This window comes from Halichoerus grypus, chromosome 7, assembly GCF_964656455.1.
Source record: "Halichoerus grypus chromosome 7, mHalGry1.hap1.1, whole genome shotgun sequence".
Lineage (NCBI taxonomy): Eukaryota > Metazoa > Chordata > Mammalia > Carnivora > Phocidae > Halichoerus > Halichoerus grypus.
The window spans coordinates 19,921,137-19,940,494 of NC_135718.1; the positions used below are offsets into that span (position 1 = coordinate 19,921,137).

At 40.0% G+C, this 19,358-nt stretch overlaps 1 protein-coding gene across 4 annotated transcripts in view; it reads right to left on the reverse strand.

The window, feature by feature from the left end:
- Nucleotides 1-18,222, reverse strand: part of ADD3 (adducin 3) — a 123,801-nt gene extending 105,579 nt beyond the window's left edge. For 2 of the 4 annotated variants that reach the window (XM_036070034.2, XM_036070030.2), the window contains exon 1: nt 15,855-16,147. The gene's annotated coding sequence lies outside the window, so the exon portion shown is untranslated. Of the gene's footprint in view, nt 1-15,854; nt 16,148-16,489; nt 16,601-18,051 lie in introns of those variants that run through there. The other 2 variants (XM_036070031.2, XM_036070033.2) reach the window with 2 other exon arrangements.
- Between the last annotated feature and the right edge of the window lie 1,136 nt (nt 18,223-19,358).

Below are 19,358 nucleotides of genomic sequence, written 5' to 3' on the forward strand. Positions count from 1 at the left end.
CTAGGAGAACAGGGCTAGCTATTTCTCCAGGCTGTTCTGAGCCTAAGGCTCTATTTCTTATCCAGCAATTCATCCACCAGGTGTAGGCAGGCAAAGTCTTGATTCAGGAATTTAAAAATAAACAATGAAAAATATCTCTGGAAGAATATACACGAAAGGAGGAGACCTGAGTGGTTTGGAGGTGGAATAACAACTTTCTTCTCACTGTATACTCTTTTGTGCCTTTTGGATTTTGTTCCATGTCCTTAAGCTTCTTACTCAAAAATTAATTTCAAATATTTAAAAATGAAAATAATTTTATAAAAATATGCCTCACAATAAGTTTACCTTATAAATCAAGTAAATAAATTCTTGCTTTAAAATAAATCAGTGAGGGCTTTTTACTCTTCTGATTGTCAAACCTGTCATAGTATTTTAGGTCAATGAATTATTTTTTTATTTTTTTTAAGATTTTATTTATTTATCTGACAGAGAGAGAGAGAGAGACAGGAGAGAGGGAACACAAGTAGGGGGAGTGGGAGAGGGAGAAGCAGGCTTCCCGCCGAGCAGGGAGCCCGATGCGGGGCTCGATCCCAGGACCCTGGGATCATGACCTGAGCCGAAGGCAGCCGCTTAACCGACTGAGCCACCCAGGCGCCCCTCAATGAATTATTTTTAAGAATTGCTTTTGAATAAGCTATTTTAATGCTTTAAAATTTTAAGCATGAAAGTTTTATCTTATAATATTTTAGAAGTTAGTTCTGTCAAATCTTGTATTTTCTTCCATCCATTTATAAAATAACTATGTCCTGCTATAATATCCTCTTTGTTACATGTCTTATTAAAGGGAGCTACAAACCCACAAACAAAAATAGCCAATCATGCCTTTTAATAAATCGGAAACATTAGAGGAGACAAATCTTACGTTACTGGTTTTATTACGCAAATACGCAGAACCTTACTGGATTGGATCCTCTACTAAATTTATACACACACAAAAAACATTTTTTTGAATGTGCTTCTTGACATTTCTCATTTTTTTTTTTTTAAAGATTTTATTTATTTATTTGAGAGAGAGAGAATGAGAGACAGAGAGCATGAGAGGGAGGAGGGTCAGAGGGAGAAGCAGACTCCCTGCCGAGCAGGGAGCCCGATGCGGGACTCGATCCTGGGACTCCAGGATCATGACCTGAGCCGAAGGCAGTCGCTTAACCAACTGAGCCACCCAGGCGCCCTCTCATTGTTTCTTTATAAGTGCTCACCATATGTTTACTCTGAAGTTCCAAGATAAACCACTAAATATAAAGGGAAACCTCAAGATGGCACAATGTCCCGTAATGACGGCATGCAATACTTGACACTGAAATGCCCTGTATCTTCAATTCTTTATTATTCCACTCCACAAAGGTTTAAGACACAAAATACAGGATAGGGAGGGAGTTTCATTTGGAAACAAATACTATTACACCAAAATGAGGACTATTCAACCATTTCCAAAGACACAAATGAAAACAAATCCAAAGACTGAATTGGGTAATAACTGACAAGTTGTAAAAAATTAAGGAAAATTAAGAAATAGTCGCATTTCTAAAGTCTTTTATGTACAGTAAGGAAAAGATACCTTCAAGAATCTGTCTCCTTTCTAGCAGTATAGGTGTATCTCCCCTCTGTCATAAATCAGAGAATTGGAAATGGAGTAAAATACATTTAAATGTCTACCCATGGTGATGGAATGTTCCTTCAACCTCTGCATTATTCAGCAAGTTGTACATATTTTTGCCTCCAAAAGGTCCCATTCCTCCCCTTCTCATCTCAAAGCCACTGCCTTACTTCATTTGCTTATCTCTAAATGCCTAACTTGTCTCTTTGCCAACACTTCCTCCATGACAACATTCTTCACACCACCAATCTCAGACACATCTGATTATGCCTCTCATCAGCTAAAATAAGTGCCCCAGAATAATATCTCAGTTTCTTAAAATAGTACCCAAGGCCTTCATGATCTAGTGCTCTCAACCTTACTCTCCTGTTTCCTCTCCCACCACATTTATCCTGTAGACTGCCTTTCTATCATCTTGGTCTGTAATTCACTCTCTTCCAACATTTGAGATCCTCTAAAACTCAATTTAAATGTCAGCCTCCTTCATTAATTGTTTCTCTCAGTGGGATAAACATTTCCCTTCTTTTTGCCCCTCTGCACTTCCTTTAAATTGCTGCCTTAGCATAGCTCTCAAGCTAGTGTTGGAATCAGCTACAGAAGTGCCTATCTCCCCACCCTATCTTTCTTGTCTGCTTCATGTGTTCCCTTAAAATGCTGAAAACATGTTAAACCATCCAAGTAATATGGACCTCTGTTCTCTAGAAGCTTTCATTCTAATAATATATGAATACATATATTTCTTCAAAATAAAATTAGGGGATAAATTTTATGGTATGTGAATTATATCTTAATTTAAAAAATAACAATAAAAAAAGAAAAATAAGAGTAGGAAGTGGTACGAAAGTTAAAGATAATCCTTTCATCTACTTCCTCAGCAGGCAACTCTTTGATAGTAATAACATTTTTAAGAAGTAAATATCATCTTGGGTTGGCTTAAAAAAAATTATTGGGAATTGAGTTCTCCATATTTTTAAGTTATAGGTATGGCGAAAAAAGCCATCTTTATTGATTTAAGACCTAATAAACTTATTTATCAACTAGTTTCTGTTCTCTGAGACTCACAGAAATGATCATCTTAGAGCTTTCTTTTGCGTTATCTAGGCCATCTCCATGAAATTAGGTATTTAAAAAAAAATTAAACTCACTTATGACTTGCCAAGGATAGGATCACAAACTGCTTCCTGATTTCTACCTGAATGATCTAAGTATCTTAACTCTGCCTCTCTAAGCCAACCAAGCTAAACCAGGTTTAGTGTGGTAAGTCTTGCTTCATCAACTTTCGACTGGGAAAGCAGTTCTATTTTAGAAATAAGGTCCACATAAGTTGTTTTAGTTATTCTTGTGCACATGTGTGCACACATATACTTTTTTCCCGGGTATCTTTTTTAAAAGTTAAGATATAATTCCTGTACCATAAAATTCATTCTTTTAACGGTGCAATTCTGTGGTTTTTAGTATATTCACAATGTTGTGTAACCATCGACCCTATCTAGTTCTAGAACTTTTTCATCATCCCACAGGGAAACCCAGTACCCATTAAGCAGTCACTCCCTACTTCCCCTACCCCTCAGGCCCTGGCAACCACTAATCTGCCTTTCAGGATAAGCCTATTCTGTGCATTTCATATAAATGGAACCGAGCAATATGTGACCTTTCGTGTTTGGCTTCTTTCATTTAACATAATGTTTTCAAGGTTCATCCATGTTGCAGAATGTATCAGTATCTCATTCTTTTCTATGACTGAATAAATTCCATTGCATGGATATACCACATTTATCCATTAATCACTTGATAGACCTTCAGGCTGTTTCCACTTCTGGGTTATTACGAATAATGCTGCTACGAACATTAGCATACAAGTGTTTTGTGTGAACAATATGTTTTCACTTCTCCCGAATATATACCTAGGAGAATTACTGGGTCATAATAGTAACTAGACATTACTATTTTTAACCATTAAACTGTATTAACTTTTTGAGGAACAGCCAAACTGTTCTATTTTACATTCACACACACATTTCAAAGGGCAGTAACAACAGTTTCACATTTTGATTAAAAGCAAATTGTGCTATGCCTAGAAAAAAGAATTCCTTTGGGACCAAGTGTCTTTAGAAGTTAAAGTAAATTCAAGGTTTTACATGAGAGATTAAATCCCTTCAAAGCATTAAGATGTATAGCAAGACATGAAGCCTTTACTATAGAAAAGTTTCTTCTAGTCATCAAAGGGATTAAATATGCAAATATTTAAAAGTGAAAGAGGAAAATAATGACAACTATCAAGTTTATATAGTGGGCAATAACTGTATTTCCACTCACAGCAACTTCCTACTCAATATCTCCAAGTGGATGTCTAATAGACATTTCAAACTTAATAGGTCTCAAACTGAACTCCTATTCCCTTTGCTCCCCAAACTTGTTCCTCCTGCAAACTTTTGCCTAGACACCAAACCTTGGTCTCAAGTTTGACTCACATATACCACACATCCCAGTTGGCAAATCCTGTTGTTTATATCATCCAAATATATCCAGGATCCAAATCACATCTCACCACCTCTACGAGATACATCATCTCTCACCAAGATTATTGCACCACTATGGCCTAGTGTCAGAACATAACCAAAATAATCCTTTGAAAACCTATGTCAGATCATGTCCCACCTCTTCAAAGTCATCCAATGACTTCCCAACACCCATCACTCATTCTGTTTCATTCATGCCAGACACTCTTGGGCCTCAGGGATTTTTCCCTCTGCCTGCCATGAATCATGCCATGAAGGAGGTAAGAATGTATGTGATACAAGGGAATTACATATCATCTTTGCTCACACATCATCTTCTCAGTAAGGGCTTCACCTAGCCACTGTATTTAAACTTGCCATACACCCAAATACTCCCTTTATTTTCATTTCCAGCTCTGTATCTCTCCAGAATATTTACACTACAACACACACTTTACTTGTTTGTTTCTGTTTACCTACAAGAATATAAACGCCATTAGGACAGGACAGTTCTTCTGTTTTGCTTACTGAATTCCCATAACTTAGAACATGGGCTGGCACATAATAAGCATTCAATAAATATTTGCTAAATGAATGAATAAAATGAAACAAAGTGGCTCAGAAAAGAAGAGCTAAACAGAAGTCAGAAATATTTATAAGGAACTAATATACTAAATATAGTAAAAATGGTATTGTAACGGAAAAACATTTTTTGAAAAATATGCCATTATGTTTCCAGTTTGCTTTAGGAAAAATTGCTATCCTTATTTATTTCATTGTTCTTGAAAAGGATCTATCCATTGTCCATTGCCAAGGGCCCTTAGCTTCTGAAGAACTAAAACTCTGGGGGTCCTGGAGTAATGTCCTTTTCTCAACTGCCACATATACATAGAGCCAAGGACTTTCATAGTCTTCGCCTTCAATTAGACCTGTTTTCAGGACCTTCACACAGTACAATCATAGGTTTCTTGGCCACTTTCCAAGTTAAACCACTAACTGGGGAGTTTACCTTCCTTGGAAGTAAAATCACAGAATCTTTAAGCTGAAATGGATTTTAAGATGATCTGGGATCGAGCCCCGCATCGGGCTCCTTGCTCAGCTGCGATTTCTATACATTAGAAAACTAAAATGAGAAAGAAATAAGTGACTTGCTCAAAATATCTTAAATAGTTACACTAAGTATTTTTCAAAAAGTGATAAGCATTACAAAATCTAAGAATTCAGACACTTGGAACAAATCCTCTAAAATCCAAAACCAGACATTAACAAAAATTAAGTACAAATGATTATATTTCATAATATCAACAAGTCTATCTATTGATACATTAGATTTAAAAGATATAACAGAGCCATGAACAGAATTATACTCTGGTATTTGGCAAAGTAGATGATGGACAAATTCAGGCTTTTAAAAAAGGTACCCCTCTTCCCAAAAGGAGGCTTTTCTTGTTGAGTGTTGGGAATGATGAGAATTTCTAAAGTCTTCTTCCAAGTACCAAACTTTCCTAAACATTACTTCAAAGTAACAGTATTAGGATTTTTCTATGAAGCAGTCATTTTCATGTGGGTTCATAAGGAGTGTTATTGAAATCTACATGACGGGGTACCTGGGTGGCTCAGTCAGTTGAGCAACCAACTCTTGGTTTCAGTTCCAGTCTTGATCTCGCGGTTGTGAGTTTGGGCCCATACTGGGCTCCACACTAGGCTCCATGCATGGAGCCTTCCTAAAAAAAAAAAAAAAAATCTACATGCCCTTCACCACCACCCTCTCATTCCCATCCCCACAATACTCTAATATACCTTCTAGGGAGGTGTGTCCTTGGCACTATTACTCATAAGAGTATACTGTAGCATTCAAGTGCCTTACAGTGAGAAGAGACTGTGAACCACTATTATAAACTATCTCCAATCATGCTACAGAAAAAAAAATTATTTTCATGGACAGTAATGTCTTGCCAAAAACTCTTTCCCTAGCCTTCACCTAGTGAAATCCTATCCTGCCTTTCAAGGCCCACCCTTGTCCTCTTTGCTTGAGATTTTTTTCTGACCACTCCATCTATGGGGCTGCTTTCTTGATGAGATGACCCATACAGCCTTTGTTATCTGTACCTGCCATTCAGCATTCATCACACACTGGCAAGTAATATCTTTTGTGTTGTCATCTTAGTTGTTGCTGACTTTTTCTATGTTTGACTGGAATGTAGAGTCAGAATCCAAGGAGTTATGTAATTGATATTCCTAAAGGGGTTTTCTGGAAGGCAAAACATAATTCTCTTACATATGAAAGAGAAGAGTCAGAGGTCCTTCAAGAGTGATTGGTTTATAATACACAGCACTCTGAACTGCAATTTTAGAAGCTTTTGGCTACACCAAAACAATGATTTCCAACCTGTTAAAGTAAAAAAAGATACCTTTTAAGGTCAAAATAGGTTTCAAAAGCTGAAAGCACTCTCAATAGTAGGTATTAAATATCTCTTAATTGAGAGGATATATGCATTCAAAACTAATTAGTACATATATGAGAGGTATAGTACTCATTTGGTGCTCAGAGCACACTTGGTGTGCACAACAAATTGAAGTTCCCCCAAGACCTCAGATTGGCACATGGTTGAATTTTATTGTGCTGTGGATATGGGATATTATTGCCATATTAAGAAGTACTACTACCTAAAAATATTTAGGAGCAAGCAAAATAAAGAAAGGCAACTAACACATCCCTCTTACCCGCCCAACTGCAACCCCTCCAGAACCCCAGCATAAAACCCTTCTGTAACTTAACCCCTCCTCCCATGAAGTAGCATATTTTAAGCAACATGAAACAATTTCGCTATTTCAATTATAAATTTGTTTATTTTTTAAAGATTTTATTTATGTATTTGACTGAGAGAGAGAGAGAAGAGCAGAGGGAGCAGCAGAGGGAGAGGGAAAAACAGGCTCTCCGCAGAGCAGAGAGCCCGACGAGGGACTCGATCCCATGACCCTGAGATCGTGACCTGAGCCAAAGGCAGACGCTTAACCGACTGAGCCACCCAGGTGCCCCTCTTGCGGTTTTAAATAAATAATATAGCAAAAGGAACAAAGACATGAATATTTTAGATAAAACCAAATAGCAAATATTTGAAGGTCTATCTCATACATACTTCCTGATCCTACTGAAATTTCAATCCTATTTACCCATTTCATCACCTTTTTAAAAAACAAACAGGGGGTGCCTGGGTGGCTCAGTCGGTTAAGCGTCTGCCTTTGGCTCAGGTCATGATCCAGGGTTCTGGGATCGAGCCCCACATCGGGCTCCCTACTCAGCTGGGAGTCTGCTTCTCCCTCTCCCTTCCCCTGCTGGTGCTCGCTTGCTCTCTCTCTCCCCCCCCCCCACCAAAATAAATAAAATCTTTTAAAAAAAACAAACAAAAAACTACCAGTATTTTCCCGCAGAGGCATAAATACTCTTCTAATCTTGGTTCAAGTCTTTTGTGCAGTCACCAACAAGAATGAGCTTAAATAAATGAGCAGTACAGCATCCCATTTAAAGGAGTTAGCCTTGGGCTCAAACCTTGGCTCTGCCACTTATCAACTGTACAATCTTAGTTACTTAACTAAATTCTAGATAATTTAGGTAAAGTGCTTAATAGGATCCTTGGCAGGTTTTAAGGGCTGAGAAAAATGGTTACTGATTAATTATATCTGATACTTAACAACAAAGATAGTATCATAATTTCAAAGCTTCCTTTCAAGTCCTAATGTCAAAGTTCCTTCTTGTCTGGCTTCGACAGGCCTATTCCAGGTATTGTAAACCTCCACTGACCTACATCTGATTCTGTGACCTCCTGTTCTACCCCATGACTACTACCACTGGCAGTCTCTGGAAGTTAGGAAAAACTTGACAAAACAGGAGGCCACTTGAGTAAAGCAGATCAACAACAAAACCCACTTTGAAACAGTGAAATCACTCAAGTAGGAATCATGGCCTTAGAAAGGGAGACAAAGTAAAAGGACAAGAGAAAAAAAAAAAACTCAAATACTCTTAAAACCCTTACCTCTAGTTAAATAAATGATTTGTCTGATTTTAGAGCCAAATTTTAAGTTAATTTTTTTTAAAGATTTTATTTATTTGAGAGAAAGAGTGCACGAGAGGGGGTAGGGTCAGAGGGAGAAGCAGACTCCACACTGAGCAGGAAGCCAGATGTGGGACTCGATCCTGGGACTCCAGGACCATGACCTGAGCCAAATGGAGTCGCTTAACCAACTGAGCCACCCAGGCGCCCTAGGGCCAAATTTTAAACAACATCATTGTTGTCTGCAGAAGCCATCAATAACTGGAACCACTAATGAAACATGCCTCATTAAAATAATTTTCTTTACCACTTTTGATTTAATAATGATTTCACCATTGCTAGATTATTTAATATAAAGTCTCAACAACTTCTTGAAGTTTCTCCTTTCCCATGCAATCCAAAAAGTGGTGAATTAGTTCTTTATCATGTGTTTAGGCCTCCTGCGGAAAGTGTAATTAAAATTAAGCAAGCAACAATTCTACTTGGTACTAAAATCCTGTCAAATTCTTCAGTGAAGTGAGGTCTGGTTTCTTCAGTAGCCAGCTGAGAGTTCTGTAAGAAAAACGTGGGGCTGCTCAACTCGATGCTGGCCATTCAGTAGATGGCACTCTTCCCTTTGAGCCCAAATTAAACAAGCTCCAAGAAGCATGTCCTGTGACAGTCAGGTGGGATACAAAACAGGGTTTCTCTCTTCAAAGCACTTTAACTGATAGTCACCATCCCTCCAGAAATGTATCCATCAAAAACTGATGGTCCAACCAGACACTTTTAAAAAGAGCCCAGTGAAATTCAGATTATAAAAACATCAAACAATATAAAATCACCTAACGTGAGTGAGTGAGTGATTATCAAGTAATCAGCTTTTCAGAGCCTTCACTATGTCAAGCAGATACACTGTTCTTATTCAGGTATAAAATGTTCCTTTCCTATTACATTCTGCTCTAGACAGTCTTTCAGTGGCTAGTGACCAAATCATTGTCTATCTACTATTTCATTAGAATATTTAATGATAATAGTTTAGAGTACTATGATTTTTTGTCATCATCAACACTCACTAAGACAAAAGATGTATTTCTTTCATATTACTTTCAACATTTTTTGGTTAAAAATAATTTTTGATACCCACTTAAAAAGAAACATCCCAACACAAAATTACTGTAGATTTAGTTTTGCAAAAAAGTGCTTAAACAATATGGATTTCTGATTCATTAATAATATGCATTTTAATTTTAATGCATAATGGCTCCCAACTATTACATGATAAGGTTTCTCACACTTCTGTTTCAGAGATCTTTTTTTTTAATTTAAAAAACAGTTGTGGAGAGCGATGGAAGGAAATTCCTTTTAGTGAACTTTCTAGCTAAAAGCCAAACTTTTCAGCAATTAGATAGGAATCACCTTGAAAATTCCACCTTTCTCTAGAGGACCTAAAACTCAGTTCTGGCAATAAAAGTCATAGGAGGAAGGCAAGGTGGAAAGAACATGGTTTTAAAGTTAAAAAAAAAAAAAAAGTTGGGAGTGGGGACAAGGAATAAGACCAATATAACAACTTCATTGCCAATCTCTTTCCCCTTTCCACTATCTGTGCCGCTCGTCCTATGCACTTAAGTCCATTCACAACTCCACGGAGCTATGACCATCACCATTCCCCAACCTCTTCCGTAGACATTAAGAAAGGCTGCCCTTAGAATCTTTTCATGTACTAGTAAGACAAATGAGATTAGAAATAACAATGCAGCTAACAGTTGCTGGCTCTAATTTCTGAAGGATTAAAAACAGAGCGTTCTTAAAGAGTCCCTGGGAGGGGCGCCTGGGTGGCTCAGTTGTTAAGCGTCTGCCTTCGGCTCAGGTCATGATCCCAGGGTCCTGGGATCGAGCCCTGAATCGGGCTCCCTGCTCGGCGGGTGCTTCTCCCTCTCCCCGCTTGTGTTCCCTCTCTCGCTGTCTCTCTCTCTGTCAAATAAATAAATAAAATCTTAAAAAAAAAAAAAAAAAAAGAGTCCCTGGGAAGGACTTGATCCCCAAATATGCATCTTCAGACATACCAAGAAAGCCTAATTATCTTCTCCATGAGGATACGGAGTAAACCCAATTTTTTTTTTTTTTTTTGGTATGGCATTTAGTCATTCCAGCAGATCAAAAGATGACAGGATGAGAATATTGTATGGAAAAAGGAAATGCTGTCCTTGTACAGGATAACTGAGCCATTGTGGAAGAACGTCACAGGAACACTGCTGATGGTGACAAATTAAAGGCATACACCAAGTCCCAAGATACTGAAAAATTCAGCACTTCTCCAACCTGATTGCTTTCTACATTGTTGGAATTCCAGCTCCCCTAGCAGGCAACCAACTAACAGCCTGGGAGCGGAATTAAACAGTCTCCTGAACTCATACCTGCAGGGTTCTTTCCTCTTCCAAAGAGGTAAGGGGATGGGGGAGTAAAAAAAATTACAAGAATAAATTTAAAGGAGTATGACAGGTAGCAAAAAGAATAAAGTGACAATTTCATGTATGTCACTTGGGAGTTAGATTTCCATCTTGCTTAATCAATTGCTTGCCTTAATGTCTACTTGCCTTAATGCACCTTGGGAGCATTAAAATTAAAAGTTTTATTAAAGACACTGGTTTTAAGAATATTATGTCATTTGCCCTTAAGCTTCCAAAAAGTGTTTTAACCCCTGGCTAGCTAATTGTGAGAAATTTTTATCCTATGGAAATCATTATGTCTGCTGCAGAAAAAGTGAGTTTCATCACCCAGGTTCAAACTGCAGTCTTGTTTGAGGAGGTAGCAATCTTAAATGCTAGTTAATGTACTGCCTATACACCAATATCCTGAGGCCCAGTTTTGGACAATTTGAAACAAAGAGGTTTCAAAGTTCATCTTATACCAGCGAGGTCTTACCATTTCCAATTAAGCTTTAATGCCAACTTTTAAAAACAAGTAAATGTAAGGTATATGGTGGCAATGCAGATCAGTCTGACATCAGATTAAAGTTCAATTTACATCTAAACTCATTATAAAGCTGTACTGTACATCAAAGCCTATACAATAACAGTTCAGCTTTGGCATAGTTAGAAACCAGTCTATATTATCTTCCTAAGAAGGAAATTTATAAGAACAATAAGCCTTTTAATATAAAAGATGTGTTTCATTCATTTTATACCTTTCAGTGATCATGGTACTACTTTTTGGGTTATACTAGATTAACACCGAAAGCCACATTCAATCTTTAAGGTTTCTAGGATACTCCTCCTTAAATTGCTCCTTCAGTGTAGTAAGTAATATCCTAGAAACCTGAAAGAGATTATTAATGCAGCTTTTCAAAGTATCTAACAAAAATTAGTTTAAGGAAACAAGAGACTCTGATTCTCATTATTTGTACTATCAGCTAAGGCTCTACAGTAAGTTAAACAGTACCATCTTAACATTCAAATACGTGTTCAACTGTGCAATTAACTTAATTCTGAACTGCACTTTGAAACTTGTCCAAATATAAAAGATCAACATTATTAAAATGCGCATGAAATAAAGTGCCCACAAACCTTTTTTTTCTGCAACACTTAATTAAAATTAACATAATTAATTTTCAGTTAAAATTGTTCAATGCATACTGTTGATACTCAAATTATTTACTGCATGAATGCCAGGTGAATTATTAACTTTACATGAAAGGAAGAGTATCCCCCAAGTAGGATAATTATATACATGTGTGTTCATAACCAGCTACTGCTAGAAGGAAAAAATAAATTCATCTAGTTATTATATAAACGGGATATCTAAGAGTTAACAGACATGTTTTCTTTCAAGCCTCAGTCAATGAAAGACTTCTAACCTGTAGGATATAAAGGATTCTGAATATATACAACCCATTACAGTAAAAATTTCAGATTGTCCTGGCTCTTAGCCAAGAGAGCTTAGTCACTTGCAGAACCCGAAAGACCTCATAACAATCTCATCTATAAAAGATACTGGAATGGACCCCAAGATCAAATGATAAACCATTAACACAAAAGACATGACAGTTATCAGGGCACTCATTTTGAACCTCAATGACCTAACACAGTCTACAACTCCTTAATTAATTTTAAATAAGGTGTCCATGTTTAAAAAGAATAGCACTCTGATTAGACATTTAAATTTTTTTTCTATTCAAACTCTACATATTTAGCATTTCCAAAGGATTTGGAAACAGCACTGAATATTAATTCTAGCCAAAAAATTTAGTATTTATTTATGTGAGAAATAGATTAGTAACCTGTGTCTTCAATACAGCTTGGGCTTTCTTAGTTCAACATATGCTTGTTTTTAAACATTTTTTCCTAACATTATATTTCACTAAACTGTCAACAAAAGGACGTTTCAGTTCTCTACAATATTTCTAAACAGTACTGAAACCAGCTCCTGATTTACGTTATAATTTATTTGCTTGACCTATCAACTACACTGGTGAAGCAGCAACACACAATTCCATGAGGAATGTGAGTGACAAAGTATAAGCCATAGTTATATCTTAAGGCTAATCTTAGGAGGCAACTCAGGCGGAATTTAGAACAAATTTAAGTGACAATCCATCTTAGACTGATATAATGTTGATAATCAGAAGATCAGCCTTACTGATTTAGTGAAAAACCAGAATCTCTCCAAGGAAAACTAGTGCCTGCTGGGCCTGGTGGGTCCCAGCACATCTGGCAAGCTTTAAAAAAAAAAAAAAAAAAAAAAATGACTTTAATATCTTTAGTAATTAAAAAGATAACATACTCTAGCCCAAATATAGTATCCTAGCTAAACTTAGGAATCAAGAGAATCCTCTTCCAAAGTCAAAAGGTGATTCTACTTAATGCAGATTAATCACCACCCTTCATATTTAAACAATCTGTTGGTGTGTTGGTGGTATTAATACAGGAGGGTGTGGCTAAACAAGACCAAGGGATACCTGTAGTTTTGGGAATACTTCGAAGACCTTTCACTGATTTGTAACTACTACTGCAAGTATAATAGCAGGGCCCACTAGTTACATGGGCTCACTCTAGAGTCAGACTCTGGGTTCAGAACCAGCCTGTGGCACCTAGTGCCTAGAATCCTTGGGCAAAAACCTAGGTCTCTGTTTAGTCGCTCGGGTGTCGTGAGGAATAAGTAAATTAAATCATATAAAACTCTGGCACAGAGGTAGAGGAAATAAATACTGGTTTTTACAAATATTTGCTTAGTCTTCACTTGCTACGTAGTGTGATATAACCACCTTCTGAAAAGACTCATTTTATATACTAGTGATGATAAAGTCATAAAACACTTACTGAGTACCAGACCATATTGTAAACACTTTACATAAAACAACTCAGTTAATATTATGACATCATTCCCCAACATTCTACAAACTGAATTTGTTCAGATATGGGTTTCTATGCTTTTATAGGATTTCCTCCCTCAATAGAAATGCTTCTTATACCCTGAGGACATGTGTAAGTGCTGCCCAGTACTGCTAACCAACTGCTTTGCCACTGAACAGATTAAACAGCTAACAACCTGTATAGGCTTAGGTGTAACAAAAACAGACATGATACACCTACTTAGGAAGCCTCACAACTGCAGAAGTTGAGCCCCACCTTGAGTCTAGATTTTAGGATTGTGTGTAGGAGCTGATGCTGATGCTATGTCCTCTTAGTTCAAAAGACATTCTGGTTTTACAAGACCAAATCCACACTTTAAACATCACCAAATGGAACACACATTCTTCCCAGTACAGCATTATTGAAAAAAGGGGTTAGAAATAGAAAAGTGTACAGTTTTTTCACTTTTAGAATGTAAAACATATTTTGAAAATACAATTCTTCTATTATGCAAAATAAATATTTCCCAGGTGTCTTATTATCACCTGTCATGTCAAATGTCTACCAACAAACCTCCTGTTATCATACATGTAAAAAGCTACAACATACTGAATGCCCCATAACCAATTATCTCTTAATTTACATTTAAATTGAGATAAATTATGTTTAACATTCAAAATTGATAGGCCACTTTTTTTCTTTAAAAAAAAACTATTACCAACATGCCAGCACCTGAGGTCAATTTTTAAGAGTGAATTCTTTGGATGGGGCTCCCGGGTGGCTTAGTCGGTTAAGCGTCTGCCTTCAGCTCAGGTCATGATCCCAGGATCCTGGGATCGAGCCCCACAACAGGCTCCCAGCTCAGTGGAGAGTCTGCTTCTCCCTCTCTCCCTCTCCCACTGCCTCCCCCACCCCCCACTCATGCTCTCTCTCTCACTTGCTTTCTCTCAAATAAAATCTTAAAAAAAATAAAAGAACTCTTTAAAAAGAGAAGAATTAAATGTAGCAAAAGCAACCATATTTTTCTGGCCCTCCCTCTGCAAAATTAATCTGCTCAATCTAAGCAAAGGAAAACGAGTTAGAGGCCAATTACAATGCAATCAAGATTTGGATACAAAAAACTTTACACATATGCTCCAAAAGTAACGCTATAAATGAGTTGGTACCATACCTTAATTACACAAATTTTTTAATAGTCAAGCTCTTAACGACGGGTTACCCTGCACTCTTACTCTCTTTAACAACACTCTAGAAGTCTTCTGAAGCCCAAATTAGGATATACTAAGCATGATGTAGAGGCACTTCATTCCAAGAAAAGCAACCATTTCATACTGCTAAATCTGAAATATTGTATAATTTAATATAAACATGCACACACGTTTATGTAGCTGGTTCCAACCCCCAGAATCTTATCAACTCCTTCACCACACTTGCATATAATCCCGACTCAAAACCTCCTTCCTGGTTGAGTTAAATTCCATTTCTCTCCTTACCACTATAGTGGTCGATTGCAACAGCACACGTGCCAAAGAAATTAGTGGTTTTACTACGCTCCCATTTTGAGCGGGCACTACTTGCAATTAAATCTCTGCAACAAAAAAGTTCACCTGAGGCCATTCTTGCCAATTTAATAGAGGCCTAGCTTATTCTACCTGTCTCTGTGGTCTTGCCTCAGCTATAATAGCATACCTCCAAAAAGGCTGGACGTGCCCCAAACACCAGCAAAGTGGACCCGCTGCCAACTCTGCTTGTCACTCCAGGCAGGAAGCACAACCTTAATGTGTAAGCGTTTGTAGGGGTGTGTGTGCGCACTAGGAGAATGGGGACGCGGATTACAGGAGAAAGGTGGCTGAACGCTTTCAACTAGTAACGGAAGTTTTTTAAACGAGGAAAACAAACCAACATTCTTTCCCTTACCTCCACCTTTTCCAAGCGCGGCAACCTCGGGGGCACACCTTCAGAGCTTAAGGTCCCCAGGTCACCAACGCTTCAACTAGCTCTCGATTTTCAGAACTCCCTACGGTACTCTCGAGGGAAACCAGAGGACGCCCAAGAGTCGGGCCCACCCGGCGGCGCCCAGGGGCCCTCCCTCCCCCGCACGTCCACTCCCCTCGGACTAGCCCAGGGCTCCCATTCCGGCCCCCCGGGAAGAGAGAGGTTCACCTGAGGCCGCAGGGACAGCCAATAGGAAGTCCCCTCGGCCCTGCAAGCCGCCGCGCTCCCCGCCCCCGCGCGACCCCCTGGAAGGGTTCTGCCGTTTAGCCCGCGCGGGCGCCAGCCATCCCCGCTGGGAGGAGGGGCTCAACGACGGCGCCTTCTCTCCCCTCAGGATTACCTCGCAGCTCGCCTCGCGCAGCGGGCTTTGTGCTTCCCTTCCTCCTTCTCCGAGGCCGCCGGAGCTGCAGCGGCTGCTCGATCCGCCGCGGCCGCCTCTTAAGCGCCGCACGGCTCCACAGGGGAGGACAGAAGGGGAGGGGGCGTGAGGAGGGAGGGACCTGGGCGCCGAGCCCTCTATAGCAGGAAGCGGAGACACCTGGGTCGCGATGCCTCTAGCTCTCGCTCACTGCTTTTAAAGAAAATAATTTAAAGCCCCTTCCTTCCCCTCCCGCCCCTCGCCCTGGCGACCGTTACCAGCGGGCGGCTCGCGCTCTGGCGGGACTGGCCGAGCGCCCCCGGAGCGTCCTTTGGCTCCGCCCCCCTAAGCCCCGCCCTTAGGCCCCCAAGCGCCTCTGGCTCCACCCCCTAGGGGCCCGCCCCTCGCAGCCCCCGAACGCCCCTAGTCCCGCCCTTTGCCCCCCTCCGAGCGACCTGGCCCCGCCCCTCGGAATCACAGGACGTTCTGGGCCCTGCCTCTTCAAGGCCCCGCCCCTCGCGGCCCCTCGCGCCCCTCGCGAGCCTTGGCTCCACCCGCTGCGGCCCCTCCCCGCCCGCGAGCACCACATCTGTGTAGCCGCGAGCGCAGGGACCTACCGGCCGGCCGGGCCTCTGGGAGGGCCTGGCGCTAGGCAGCTCCCTGGCACCTCTTCAGCGTCCTCCTCCCGCTATGCAGTTCCGATCCGTGGCGTCCCCTGAGGGTCGGAGGGGGAAATAACCCCGACGGAAACCCGACTACCAGGAGGAGGAGGAAGCCTCAGAAATGTCGTCCGCCCTAACCTGAGCGAGCCTTCCCCGTCCCGAGGCTGGGCCGCAGCTTTCAGTCAACCTCTGCCGCCTACTCTGGCAGCTGGGTCTTCAGGGGGAGGCCACGGCTAAGGTTCAATCTCCGCACGCCCCCCATAGGAGGGGCCTAGATTTTCTTCTCAGCATACTTGCCTATTGGGCGCTTCCTCCCCCTACTCACCTCCACAGAGGGGCAGGGCAGGGGCTCTCTCAATCCTGCTCCACTTAGACCGGTGGAGGGTCTTCACCCCTACTTTGGCCCCTGGCCTTGTGACCTTATGAGATCTGGCTTCTTGGAGGGGAAAAGTCGAGGGAGGCAGCGCCAGCTTTCAAAATGAATTTGGGGCTGGGTTAACTTTGCAACGTGCAATGGCAGGGATGTGGATCCATCCACAGGTGACACTGGGCCTCCCCCACCCCCCGTCGCCCAGACACATTTCTCACCCCAGCCTGTTCTCGAAACAGATCTCCCAGCGATGCACACCTTTCTCAGCCACCCACGATTTGCACATCCCTCCCGCACACGTGTCCTCCACGGCACGAATCCACTCGCAAGCACACCCCTCCAAGCGCCATTCTGGTTATTCATGGTCCCTTGAGTCAACCCCACCCTACCAAACAGAACAAACTTCATTCCCCACCCTTGTCTCCCTTCGTTTCCAAGGCACTGGCGACAGTCCACTTCATTTCCTTCCTCCTCTGCAGACTCTTCTCTTCCCCCTCAAATACTTCATGCCATCCCCCTCATCTTCATCCCCTCCCTCTTCCCTAAAAATGTGCTAATTAAAATGTAGTTTCCTCTTCCCACATATGAAGTGTGGAAAATGAATCTTGTGTTGGCACAAACTGTGATTCATTTATCCTCCTTTTCTCTCTCCACTGGACTAAGGCTATAGAAATTTCAGTCTACCACCATCTCCCATCTGCTCAAAACCTAACCATGCCTTATGATTTTTAAATACCCCTAAAGGATCGAGGGAAGGCTTCCTGGCTTTGGGGAGAAAATACTTAGAAAATGCTCAGCCTGTCATTTTATTTGGTGTTTAAAAAATATCTGCAGTATTTGAGAGAGATATTGGGAGTGGCTGGATTTTTTTTTTTTTTTGCATTTATAAAGCAAAAAATGAAAAGCTTTTGCATGCATCAAGGTTAGCCTTTCTATGACTAGCAAAAAAAAAAAAAGTATGTTAAGAGCACTTATCAGACAATAGTCTCCACTATATAGAGCATTTCCCAGTCACAAATCTAAACAACCCCCCCCAAAGGAAGACAAATTACCATAATCCATTTTAAGCATGTCTGATGAGCAATCTTTTCCATGATCATTCCCTTTCCCACAGTTTCTGGACAAAATGGATAAAAGATCGGCTTACCCGCGGAAGATGCAAGGCTTGCTTGTGTCCAGGGTAGTAGACGTGTGTGTCTTCTGTAGGTGTGGGTTCTGCAGTGAAACCACTGCAGCCTCAGACCCGCGGCGGCGGCCGCAGCTACAGACAGCAGCCGCAGCAGCTTCTCCCAATGCTGAGTAGTAAAGTGTGTGACTTAGTAGAGACTCCCCGGTTACCATTAGGCGCTTGCTTATAAAAAAAAGGAGGCGGAATCTTTCTTAAAGGAATGGGCTTTGTTTCTCCTCTCTACTATTGCTTCATAAGAAGCAGAAGCAGGGACTTTTTGGGACTGAGTAAAGCAGTACAGCTGTGGGAGGTCAAGGTTAAAATTAACTGGATGATCGAGGGACTGATTTAGTGTGAATCAATGAAATGCTGGAAGCTCACTAGTTTTAAGAATATTTTAAAGAGCCCTGCTAACTTCAAACATTGGGGTCCATGGCAAAAACAAACCCGTGTGCCTGGAAACCAGTTAGTATTTCGTGCTAATATTTAATTTCCAATCATTGCACTAAAATGATAACCAAATAAAAGGAGGTTATTAGCATTTAATACAAGAATTCGAAAAGAATAACAAAACTCATTCATGTGACAGGGAGCAACGAAGTCAAGCCTTCTAACCCTTGTAAGCATACCTGGAATTTCAGTGGATGTTGGTATTAGAAAATATATTATTGACAGATTTCAGTGTGTGTTCATGTTTTAAAAATCACTTTATTATTTATAGAAAAACAAAAAAATATCTAAAATAATTCTAAACAATAATAGCAGAGCACTATTCTATTTCAGTGGCAATTCAAAAATCAGCAAAATTAAGAAAATAAGTAGATTAAGTGCCTTTAAGTACATGTGAATCTACTTTTTAGACTATTAAAATGTAATGTGCCCGTACAGGAGAAACTTGATAGTCTGCATTATAACTTTAAATTTTATTCAATAATTAATAATCCTTGATTTAAGCAGTGAATGGACAGCTTTGATTATTTTCTTCATAGGTAAATGTAGAGTTGTGGCCTCAAAATATGAATAGAGAAAGATATAGAAAATGTTTTGCAATTGATTTTCTTTGCAGGGCCTTTGTTAACTACAGGTGTGATATTGAGCTAATATGTAACCTTATTTGGTCCTTAGTTCCCTGTTTTGTAAAATACTGATGTTGGATTGAAATTTTCCTTTAACATTCCAAAATACTATGATTTTATGACATTTATTTGCTTATATTTTTGTTAATTAATGCAAGTATGTCTCATTCTAGATTACTTTTCATGAAAACTTGGATTAAAAATAAATCT